The 11,829-nt window shown below is 35.1% G+C and overlaps 1 long non-coding RNA gene across 1 annotated transcript in view; it reads left to right on the top strand.

Annotated features, from left to right (window-relative positions):
* Nucleotides 1–10,863: 10,863 nt before the first annotated feature.
* LOC122226111 overlaps nt 10,864–11,829 on the top strand; it is a 105,361-nt gene continuing 104,395 nt past the window's right edge. Inside the window, exon 1 of the long non-coding RNA XR_006205474.1 lies at nt 10,864–10,975. This is a non-coding gene — a long non-coding RNA (uncharacterized LOC122226111). The remainder of the gene's footprint in view (nt 10,976–11,829) is intronic.

Raw genomic sequence — 11,829 nt, forward strand, 5'->3', positions numbered from 1 at the left:
TGATTTTATATCCTGCAACTTTGCTGGATTCATAAATCAGTTCTAGCAGTTTTTCCGTGGAATTTTTAGGGTTTTCCATATAGAGTATCATGTCACCTGCAAAGAGTGAAAGTTTGACTTCCTCCTGGCCACTGGATGCCTTTTATTTTTTTGTGTTGTCTAATTGTTGAGGCTAAGACTTCCAATACTATCTTGAATAACAGTGGTAAGAGTGGACATCCCTGTCTTCTTCCTGACCTTACAGGGAAAGCTCTCAGTTTTTTCCCTTTGAGGATGATATTAGTGTTGGGTCATTCATATATGCCTTTTATAATCTCGAGGTATGCTCTATCTATCCCTGCTTTCTTGAGGGTTTTTATCAAGAAAGGATGCTGTATTTTGTCAAATGCTTTCTCTGCATCTATTGAGAGGATCATATGGTTCTTGTCCTTTCTTTTATTGACGTGATGAATCACATTAATTGTTTTGTGGATATTGAACCAGCCCTGCATCCCAGGTATAAATCCCACTTAGTCGTGCTGAATAATTTTTTTTAATGTATTGTTGGATCCGGTTGGCTAGTATCTTGTTGAGGATTTTTGCATCCATGTTCATCAGGAAAATTAGTCTATTGTTCTCCTTTTTAGTGGGGTCTCTGTCTGGTTTTGGAATCAAGGTAATGCTGGACTCATAGAAAGAATTTGGAAGTTTTCCTTCCATTTCTATTTTTTGGAACAGTTTCCAGAGAATAAGTGTTAACTCTTCCTTAAAAATTTGGTAGAATTCTCCTGGAAAGCCATCTGGTTCTGGACTCTTGTTTTTTAGCAGATTTTTGATTACTAATTCGATTTCCTTACTGGTTATGGGTCTGTTCAAATTTTCTATTTCTTCCTGTTTCAGTTTTGGTAGTGTATATGTTTCTAGGAGTTGGTCCATTATATGCCAACTTATTGGCATATAATTGCTCATAATATTCTCTTATTATTGTTTTTATTTCTGTTGTGTTGGTTGTGATCTCTCCTCTTTCATTCTTTATTTTATTTATCTGGGTCCTTTCCTTTTTCTTTTTGATCAAACTGGCTAGTGGTTTATCAATTTTGTTAATTCTTTCAAAGAACCAGCTTCTGGTTTCCATCGATCGTTCTACTTATTTTTGGCTTTGATAGCATTAATTTCTGCTCTAATTTTGTTATTTCCTGTTTTCTGTTGGTTTAGGGGTTTATTTGCTGTTCTTTTTCCAGCTCTTTAAGGTGTAAGGTTAGGTTCTATATCTGAGATCGTTCTTCCTTCTTTAGGAAGGCCTGGATTGCTATATACTTTCCTCTTATGACCACCGTTGCTGCATCCCAGAGGTTTTTGGTTGTGGTGTTATCATTTTCATTGACTTCCATATACTTCTTAATTTCCTCTTTAACTTCTTGGTTAGCCCATTCATTTGTTAGTAGGATGTTCTTCAGTCTCCAAGTATGTTACCTTTCCAAATTTTTTCTTGTGGTTGATTTCGAGTTTCATAGCATTGTGGTCTGAAAATATGCACGGTATGATCTCAATCTGTTTGTACTTGCTGAGGGCTGATTTGTCCAGTATGTGGGCACTGATGTGTCCCAGTATGTGGTCTATTTTGGAGAACATTCCATGTGCACTGGAGAAGAATATATATTCTGCTGCTTTAGGATGAAATGTTCTGAATATATCTGTTAAGTCCATCTGGTCCAGTGTGTCATTCAAAGCCATTGTTTCCTTGTTGATATTTTGATTAGATGACCTGTCCTTTGCTGTGAGTGAGGTGTTGAAGTCTCCTACTATTATGGTATTACTATCGATGAGTTTCTTTATGTTTGTGATCAATTAATTTATATATTTGGGTGCTCTCCCATTTGGCGCATAAATGTTTACAAATTGTTAGGTCAAATCCCTTGATTATGATATAATGCCCTTCTGCATCTCTTGATACAGTTTTTATTTTAAAGTCTACATTGTCTGATGTAAGTATGACTACTCCAGCTTTCTTTTGTTGACCATTAGCATGATAGATGGTTTCCCATCCCCTTACTTTCAATCTGAAGGTGTCTTTAGGTCTAAAGTGGGTCTCTTGTAAACAGCATATAGATGGATCTTGTTTTCTTATCCATTCTGTTACCCTATGTGTTTTGACTGGAGCATTGGGTCCATTGACATTTAGAGTGAGTACTGAAAGATATGAATTTATTGCCATTATGTTGCTTGTAGAGTTGGAGTTTCTGGTGGTATTCTCTGGCCCTTTCTAATCTTTGTTTCTTTTGGTCTTTATTTAATTATTTTTTTTATATTTTCATATTTTCTCCCCTCAGAGAGTCCCCCTTAAAATTTCTTGCAGGGCTGGTTTAGTGGTCACAGACTTCTTTAATTTTTGTTTGTCTGGAAACTTTTTGTCTCTCCTTGTATTGTGAATGACAGCCTTGCTGGATAAAGCATTCTTGGCTGCATATTTTTCTGATTCAGCACACTGAATATATCATGCCACTCCTTTCTGGCCTGCCAAGTTTCTGTGGATAGGTCTGCTGCAAACCGGATCTGTCTTCCCTTGTAGGTTAGGGACTTTTTATCCCTTGCTGCTTTCATGATTCTCTCCTTGCTTGAGTATTTTGTGAATTTGACTATGAGGTGCCTTGTTGATGGTCGGTTTTTGTTGAATCTAATGGGGGTCCTCTGTGCTTCCTGGATTTTGATGTGTGTGTCTTTCCCCAGGTAGGAAAGTTTTCTGCTATGATTTGCTCACATAACCCTTCTACCCCTATCTCTCTTCCTCTTCTGGGACCCCTATGATTCTGATGTTGTTCCTTTTTAAGGAGTCACTGATTTCTCTAAATCTTAAATTGTGCTCTTTTGCCTTAATCTCCCTCTTTTTTCTGCTTCATTATTCTCCATAAGTTTGTCCTCTATATCACTGATTCTCTGTTCTGCCTCATCCATCCTTTCTGCCACAGCATCCATCCATGATTGCAGCTTAGTTATAGCATTTTTTATTTCATTCTGACTAGCTTTTACTTCTTATATCTCTGCAGAAAGGGATTCTAATCTATTTTCCACTCCAGCTAGTATTCTTATTATCGTGATTCTAAATTCTGGTTCAGACATCTTGCTTGTGTCTGTGTTGGTTAAATCCCTGGCTGTCGTTTCTTTCTGCTCTTTCCTTTGGGGTGAATTCCTTCGTTTCATCATTTTGAAGGGAGAAAAGGAATTAATGAGGTAGAAAAATTAAAATTAAAAAATTATTAAAATTTTAAAAATATTAAAATTAAAATATTAAACACACACACAAATTAAATAAATGATGCTAGATCATAGGTGTGTTTTTGCCTGGGTGTTGATAGTGGCTTGATAGACTAGAGAAGAAAGGGGGGGGGGAAGGATATCATTTGAAAATTGAAAAAATGAATACACTGAAGTAGACTAAAATTAAATGATGGAAGTAAAATAGAATTTGAAAAAATTGACAAAACAGTAAAGAATATAGTAGAAAAATTAAAGAAAAACATTTTTAATAAAAATTAAAAATAAAAATGGACTTTTTCTCTTTCTGTATTCAAGAAAAAGAAAAGAAACAAAAAAGAGAAAAAAGAAAAAAAAAGGAAATCTTTTGAAAATTTGAAAAAGTAACTATACTAGTAGACTAAAATGAAATGATGGAAATAAAGTAGAATTTGAAAAAATTTACATAAAAGTAAAAAAAAAACTATAGTAAAAAAATAAAGAAAAATATTCTTAATAAAAATTGAAAATAAAAATGATTTTTTCTCTTTCTGTATTCAAGAAAAAGAAAAGAAATGAAAAAGAGAAAAAAGGAAAAGAAAAAAAAGGAAATCGTTTGAAAATTTGAAAAAGTGAATATACTGAAGTAGACTAAAATAAAATGATGGAAGTAAAATAGAATTTGAAAAAATTTACACAAAAGTATAAAATATTGTAAAAAAAAATAAAAAAATATTTGTAATAAAATTGAAAATAAAAATGAATTTTTTCTCTTTCTGTATTCAAGAAAAAGGAAATAAGTGAAAAGGAGAAAATAAAAGAAATTTGAATAGATGGACCTGCTAACAGATTGAAATATGACTGAAATTACTATGGTTTCCCATAGAAGTCAGGCTATGAAGCGCTTTATAGTCCATAAACTAAGCAGGCGGTGAGACTTGTGTTCTTGAAGAGCGAGGTTGGCCCAGTTGGGCGTGGCTTAGTGTAACACCTTCGTTCTTCACTAGATGGTGCTGTTAGCCTACTGGGGTGGATTGTTGTGGCTCTCGTAGGTGCATACGTGCATGCGTGGGAGCAGTGAAAATGGTGTCACCCAGCTACCCATCTCTAGTATTGGAACTCTCTTCTCCCTGATCAGCAGTTGTGCACCATCCAGGTAGTACCTCTCTCCTAAGTTTTGTCTCAGATGTGGCTGTTTTCCCTGGCTCCTTACTTCTGAGGGACTGCGGCTTTGACCTGTTCCTCCCCTCTGTGGAACATCTCACTAAGCAATGGCCGAGTGCTGGCTGCACCCAGGAATGTTTGGGAGACCATGCTGCTGCCAGTGCCGAGACTGTGGCCAGGTGCCAGCAGGCACCAGAAAAAGTTCCCGAGATAGTGTAGCAGCAGTGTTTTAGGGATTATGGAAAATCACAACACACATCTGGCACCAGGCTTCACCCTTAATGACCTTGTTCCAGCATCAGTGAATGTGGCCGATCTCTGGGGTCTGCTAGGACCAGGTGGCTTCAACAGTCTCTACCAAATGTCCTTCCAGCAGTGGAACCGCTTTTCCCCGTGTGGCCCGAGAACCACCCGGACCCCATTCTGCTCCGGGGGATTCTCCCTTCCTACCAGAGCATTGCCAGGTATCGAGCTATGGAGTTGTAGACTCTGTGTACCCCTTGTTTACAGTCTTAATGGAATTTAATCCCTCTCCTTTCTCCTTTCTCCCTTTTTAGTTTAGTCCCTGTGGCTTTTTCCAAGTTTCTACTTTCTCTCCAGCTGCTTTTGGGAAGGGGTGCTTTTCCTGTATTCTCCCTCCTGCCTCCATCCCCTCTCTACCCGCAAAAGCAGCTCTGTGCCCTCCATGGCTTTTCTCTCCCCAAGTTCACCTCTTCGCACAGCATACCTGCTGAATTCTGTGGTTCAGGTTGTACAAATTGTTGTGTCAATCCTCAGATCAGTGTTCTAGGTGTGCAGGATGGTTTAGTGTTGGTCTGGCTGTATTTCATGGACGTGAGACACACAAAAAACTTCCATACTGTTCTGCCATCTTAGATCCTCCCCCCCCCCCACTCCCCTGCTGTATTTAACCTTTTAAAGAACTGCTAAACTTTTTCCAAAGTGGCTCTACTATTTTATATTCCCACCAATAGTGTATGTTCCAGTTTCTTCTAATCCTTGCCAACACTTGTTATTATTGTTTTTTTTGATTATAGCCATCCTGGTAAGTATAATGTAGTATCTCATTGTAGTTTTTATTTGCATTCCTTAATGGCTGGTGATGTTGAGAATCTTTTCATGGGCTTATGTCCATTTTATATCTTCTTTGAAGAAATCCATTCAGATCCTTTGTCCATTTTTAAAATTGAATTGTCTTTTTATTATTCAGTCATGTAGTTCTTTGTATATTCTAGATATTATTCCCTTGCCACATATATGATTTGAAAATACTTTCTCCCATATGTGGTTCTTGTTTCAATTTCTTAATGGTGTCGTTTGAAACACAGATGTTTTTAATTTTTATGAGGCTCAATTTATCTATTTTTCATTTTTGTTTGTGCTTTTGGTGCCATAAGTAAGAATTCTTTGCCTAACCCAAGATTACAAAGATTTGCTTCTATGTATTTTTTTAAGTGTTTTATATTTTTAGCTTTTGAGGTCTATGACTTATTTTGAGTTTATGTTTGCACATGATATTAGGAAGTGAATATGGATTCTTTATATTACTGTTTGGATCTAGAGAGTATTTAAAGAGATAGAGCAAATTGCAATATATGTGATAATAATTTACCTTATGAAATGAAATATTTTGTAATTTTTTTGCAGCAATAATCTATCAAACACAACTCCATTGCAACTCATGATATGTATAACTCTTGGTTAAATATGACATTTGACAATTCCAGTTGCTGTAGTTTTAGTGGAGTAAATTTCTCCAAATTGAGGTTAATTCAGAACCATATAGGGGTGCCTGGGTGGCTCAGTCAGTTCAGCGGCCAACTTTTGATTTCGGCTCACATCAAGATCTTACAGTTTGTGAGTACGAGCCCCATGTTGGGCTCTGCACTGACAGTGTGGAGCCTGTTTGGGATTCTCTGTCTTCTTCTCTCTCTGCCCCTCCCCAATTCATGCTTTCACACTTTCTCTCTCTCTCTGTCTCTCAAAAATAAATAAAACTTAAAAAAAATTAAGGATTATAATATTTCAAGAAAAAAGTTTAAATTTGCCAATAGAAAATGAATTATATAAAAATTTAAATTATATTAATATAATTAATAATTTTGATAAAAAGAAGTAAAAATTTTTTCTCAAAAAATATAATAATTATAATTTACGCATGATTTTATTTTATATCTTTCCAAACATTGTAATTCCAAAACAGAATGCCCAAACATGTACAATGATAATTAAATTTAGGCACCTTCATATTTTGCTAAATTTCAGTTCTATAATGACCATGACTTTTCAAATATTCTAAAATATTGGCATCTTAAGATATATATTTTGTCTAGGTAGTATGTTAATGTTTGGAGTAAGCAAGGAAAGTAAATGAAGGAGAAAGTAGATAAAAGCAGAAATTAACAAAAAAGAAAACAAGGCTATAATTGACAGAATCAATAAATTTGTTCTTTGAAAAGCTTACAAAAACTGGTATATTCCTGATGAGATTGATGAAGACAATATGAGAGAAGGCAAAAATGAACAATAGCAGACATGAAAAAGGGATATCACTAGAAATCCTACAGGCATTAAAATCATCATGAGAGAATATTATGAAATAAACTTAGATGAATTGTAGAAATTTCTAGGGAAACAAAAATACTTAACCAAAATTATAAGAAATAGCCCATTGAATTGTTCTTAGCTATTAGATACGTTGATTATGTAACTAAAATTATCCCCTCAAAGAAATTCTAGGGTCAGATGGCTTCTCTCGTGAGTTCTACTAAACATTTAAGAATTAAATAATACCAAGGGCACCTGGGTGGCTCAGTTGTTTAAGTATCCGACTTCAGCTTAGGTCATGATCTCACAGCTCATGAGTTAAAGCCCCTCGTTAGGCTCTGTGCTGACAGCTCAAAGCCTGGAGCCTGCTTCAGATTCTGTGTCTCCCTCTGTCTCTGACCCTCCCCCCATCACGCTCTGTTCCTCTCTCTCTCAAAAATAAATAAACATTAAAAAGAAATTTAAAAAAATGATATAATACCAATCTTACGCAAACTCTTCCAGAAAAAAGGAATGAATACTTCCCAACTTATGAAGCTAGCATAACCTTGATTTTTAAAACTTAACAAGGCCTAGAGAAAAGAAAAGTAATAAGGCAACCAAACTCATGAGCCAAATCCTGCAGCATACAAAAGTTCCAATATATGACAAATTTAGCCTTATTCCAGTAATGCAAGGGTGGTTTAATATTCAAGAATCAATCAACATAATCCACCAAATTAACACAATAAAGGATCTAAATAATGGATTAATTTTTGTTTATTTATTTATTTTGAGAGAAAGAGAGAGGGAGGAAGTATGTGGAGGAGGGGCAGAGAGAGAGGAAGAGAGAATCCCAAGCAGGCTCCAGGCTGTCAGTGCAGAGCCCAATGTGATGCTCAATCCCACAAACCACGAGATCATGACCTGAGCCGAAATCAAGAGTCAGACACCCAGGTGCCCTAATATATTCATTTTAATATATACTCCAGAAAGCATGTGATAAAAAAAAGCAAGCATTTATGTTGAAAAATTAATAATTCTTACCATAGAAAGAATACTGAGAACAGAAAGGAAGTTCATTAACCTGATGAATAGTATTTACAAAATACTTAAATCAAATATATTTAATGGTGAAATGTTGGAAGCTTTCTCTCAAATTAGTCATAGGACTTCTAGTTAACAGAATATTGGCACTCCTAGCCAGTTAAGTTAGTGAATAAAAAGAAATAAATATATAGTATTTAGAAGAGAAATTAAATATGCCATTACTTACATTTACAGTCTAATTATGACTACATAATTAGAAAAATAAAAAAATATCTATATGTGAATCCTTAAAATAATAAGTGACTTTAGCAAAGTTGATGTGCAAAAGTAATATACAAAATGAATTGTTTCTATACACTAGCATGAATCTCTAAGAAAAGAAAAATTGAAGAGCATGCAATTCAGTCTTGGGGTTATAAGTTTAAGTCCCACGTTGGGTATAGAGATTACTTAAATAAATAAATAAATTTTAAAAAATACCTTTATAATAACCAAAAATATTAACTACCTAGTAGTAAGTCTAACTAAACATGTGAAAGATCACCTACACACATGTGGGTGTATGTAGAGATAAATTTAAGGAGAATTAAAAAATGGGACAATACATCATGTTTATGGATTAAAAAACTCAATACAGAGTCCAGAAAGGGAACAGTGCATGTATAGACACTTGATCTATGATCAAAGTGAGACATAGGATGATGGGGAAGAATGGACTTTTCAAAAAATGTTATTAGTTTAAGTAGATATTTTTGTCAAAATACTAAAAAAAATAAACAAATTGAAAGGAAAAAGAAAGTTAACCCCTATCTCACATCTTTTACAAAAATTAATTCCAGGTTCATTATAGATCTCAATATGAAACACAAACTAATACAGCTAATATAGGATAATAAAGGAAATCATTTAATGTTTTTGGGATAGGGAAAGATTTTTTTTAACGTTTATTTATTTTTTAGACAGAGAGAGACAGAGCATGAATGGGGGAGGGTCATAGAGAGAGGGAGACACAGAATCTGAAACAGGCTCCAGGCTCTGAGCGGTCAGCACAGAGCCCGACGCGGGGCTCGAACTCACGGACCACGAGATCATGACCTGAGCCGAAGTCGGACGATCAACCGACTGAGCCACCCAGGTGCCCCGGGAAAGATTTTTGAAGAAGACACAAAATGCACCAACTGAAAAGGAAATAATTGATGTATTTGAGTATAATAAAAATGATCATTTCTGTTCATCAAAAGGCATCAGTACAATACAATCAGTATCAATACAATAGCAAGACACAGTGCCAGGAAGTACTTGCAATCCTGATAATAGCAAAGTGCATATATTCAGGATATATAAAGAACCCCTTCAAATGAATAGAACCATGGACAAGAAAAAGCCTTGGCTCACAAACAACTGATTAGTAATAAGGCAAATACAAATAAAAATTACAAAGAATAATGTCCAAGAACTGGTCAATGGATAAACAGATTGGAGTACATTTCTACCATGAACTACAACTTAGCAGTATAAAGGAAAAAAGTACCAACACATGCAACAACATGGATGAATTTCAAAAGCATAATGCTAGGTGAAATATGACAGACACAAAAGATTGTATACTATATGATTCTGTTTGTGCAAAATTCTAGAAAAGGCAAAATTGTAGTGACAGCAGATCAGTGGTTTCCCAGGACCGTGTATGTGTCGAGGGGTGGGGAATTGACTGCAAAGAGACATGAAAAAAATTGGGGGGATGTTAGAAATTTTCTATGTCTGGTGTGGGGTGGTGGATACATGACTTTATTAAAACTCATTGAAATTATTCATACCATGAAAAATTGTGAGTAATAAAAATGAATGAATCATTGTAACATCATGGATGAATTTTAAAATATAATGTTGAGAAATAATAACAAAAGAATTAATATGATCAACTGGCAATATCTAATTAATAATTAATATAAACACTGGCAAATCTAAATCACAGGGTTCTAAAGTCAGAATAGTGATGATCTCTGGTAAGGGAGTAATGATTGGAAGAGGACATGAATTGGGAGAGAGTCTCATGGGAGCTGGGAATTTTTATTTAGTTCTTCACCAGGGTAGTAGGTTCACAGGTATTCACTTTGTGATGAGTTACTGGATTGTGTACTAATGTCTTTGGTACTTGTCTGATGATTATGATAAATGTCCAGCTGTTGAACAGGTGGGAAGTGGGGATATGATTAAATGTGTGGTTTTGTTTTGTTTTGTTTTGTTTATTTGAGATGGAAAATATTTGAGAAATGTTACTTTTTTATGAGATTGATTCATAGAGAAAAATGGAAGGTAATAGGTTTGAAGGGATAATTAATAGGGCAAAATTTCTGCAGAGAGAGGATTTAGAGTGTAGTTTATAGGACTGGCCTTAGATTGATTGGAGGAGAGAATATGTGCACAGGTAGGGTTATGGGTGGTTTCTATCTGATGGCTTCTATTCTCTCTAGAAGAATTAGAAATGAGGTAGCTTCTTGAAAAGGAGAGAAATGAACAGATTTGCAATTTGAGAAATGTAGAGAAATATGAAATATTAATTGCAGAGAGGGAAAGGTCAGATTGACCTGGACTCACTATAGGAGTGCTTGTCAGTGTTTGGAGCCTGAAACAGCCTGGTGAATTGACTATATAGATGATGTCCTTGTGAGAAGAACCTCCATTCTGGACTCAAACCATAGCAGTTTGTAGATTGGCCTCTGTAACAAGCTCACTGTGGCTAAATCCCAAATTTCAAGGGCCACACAGATTAAACATGAAATCACTGTAGCTTTAAATAAGTAACCACAACTGGTTCTAGGAGTAGGTCACAGAGATGGAGTCACAAATGAGATCTCTACCTAGTATGGGCAAGGAGGCTAACAAGAGGAACACTGGCCAGTAATCACAGATATCATGACAATGGAGTATTCTTCAGATACAACGATGTATGAAATTAAAGCAAACATCCTCATACCTGAGTTATTTGTCTAAGTCATAGGATTCAAAGACAAAGAGCCGTAAAGTAAGTGGTTATTAGAAATGACTAGAAATGGATCTTATTTTGCCAAATACCAATTTTAAATTCAAAAGTAAAATTAGTGAGAAAGTATGAATGAACCAGCATGAATTCATTTCTACTCTTTGAAAGTAATTCAAAAAAGTTGTGATAGAATTGGCCAGTAGTATTATTTTTGTCTATGTAATTAAGTAGTGTTTTTAATAACATTTAAACTAATCTTGTATATTGCAAGGGATATAGTTCCTTTGAGGGAAATTGTAGTTACTTTGTCAAAATAAAGTGACACCCAGCTCAAACAATTAAACATCAATAAAGGAGATGAAAGTTTATCATACTCCATTAAAAATAAATAAGAGCAAACACAAAATTTTAAGTAATATTCTGGCATTAAAATTTTTATTATGTCTATATTTTGTTTTATTTTTATTTTTTTATTTTTTATTTTTTTTAATGTTTTATTTATTTTTAAGACAGATAGAGACAGAGCATTAGTGTTGGATGGGGCAGAGAGAGAAGGAGACACAGAATCTGAAGGAGGCTCCAAGCTGTCAGCACAGAGCCCGACGCAGGGCTCGAACTCACGAACTGTGAGATCATGACCTGAGCCGAAGTCAGACGCTCAACTGACTAAGCCACCGGGGTGCCCCAATTATGTTTTATTTTTAAAAGCTTATGCATATTTTCTTGTAGATTATCAAGAGAAACAAAGATACAAAAGTAGAAGAATGATAGGCAAATATATACACACATTCTTCTTAGTTTTTTTCTTGTGCAAATTGAGAAATAGGGAAAAGGAGGCTGTGGAGAGATTTAAAACAAGATTTACCTGTAGGCTTAGATGGAAAGCAAAGGCTCAC

This window comes from Panthera leo, chromosome C1 (assembly GCF_018350215.1).
Source record: "Panthera leo isolate Ple1 chromosome C1, P.leo_Ple1_pat1.1, whole genome shotgun sequence".
In the NCBI taxonomy this organism is placed as follows: Eukaryota; Metazoa; Chordata; class Mammalia; order Carnivora; family Felidae; genus Panthera; species Panthera leo.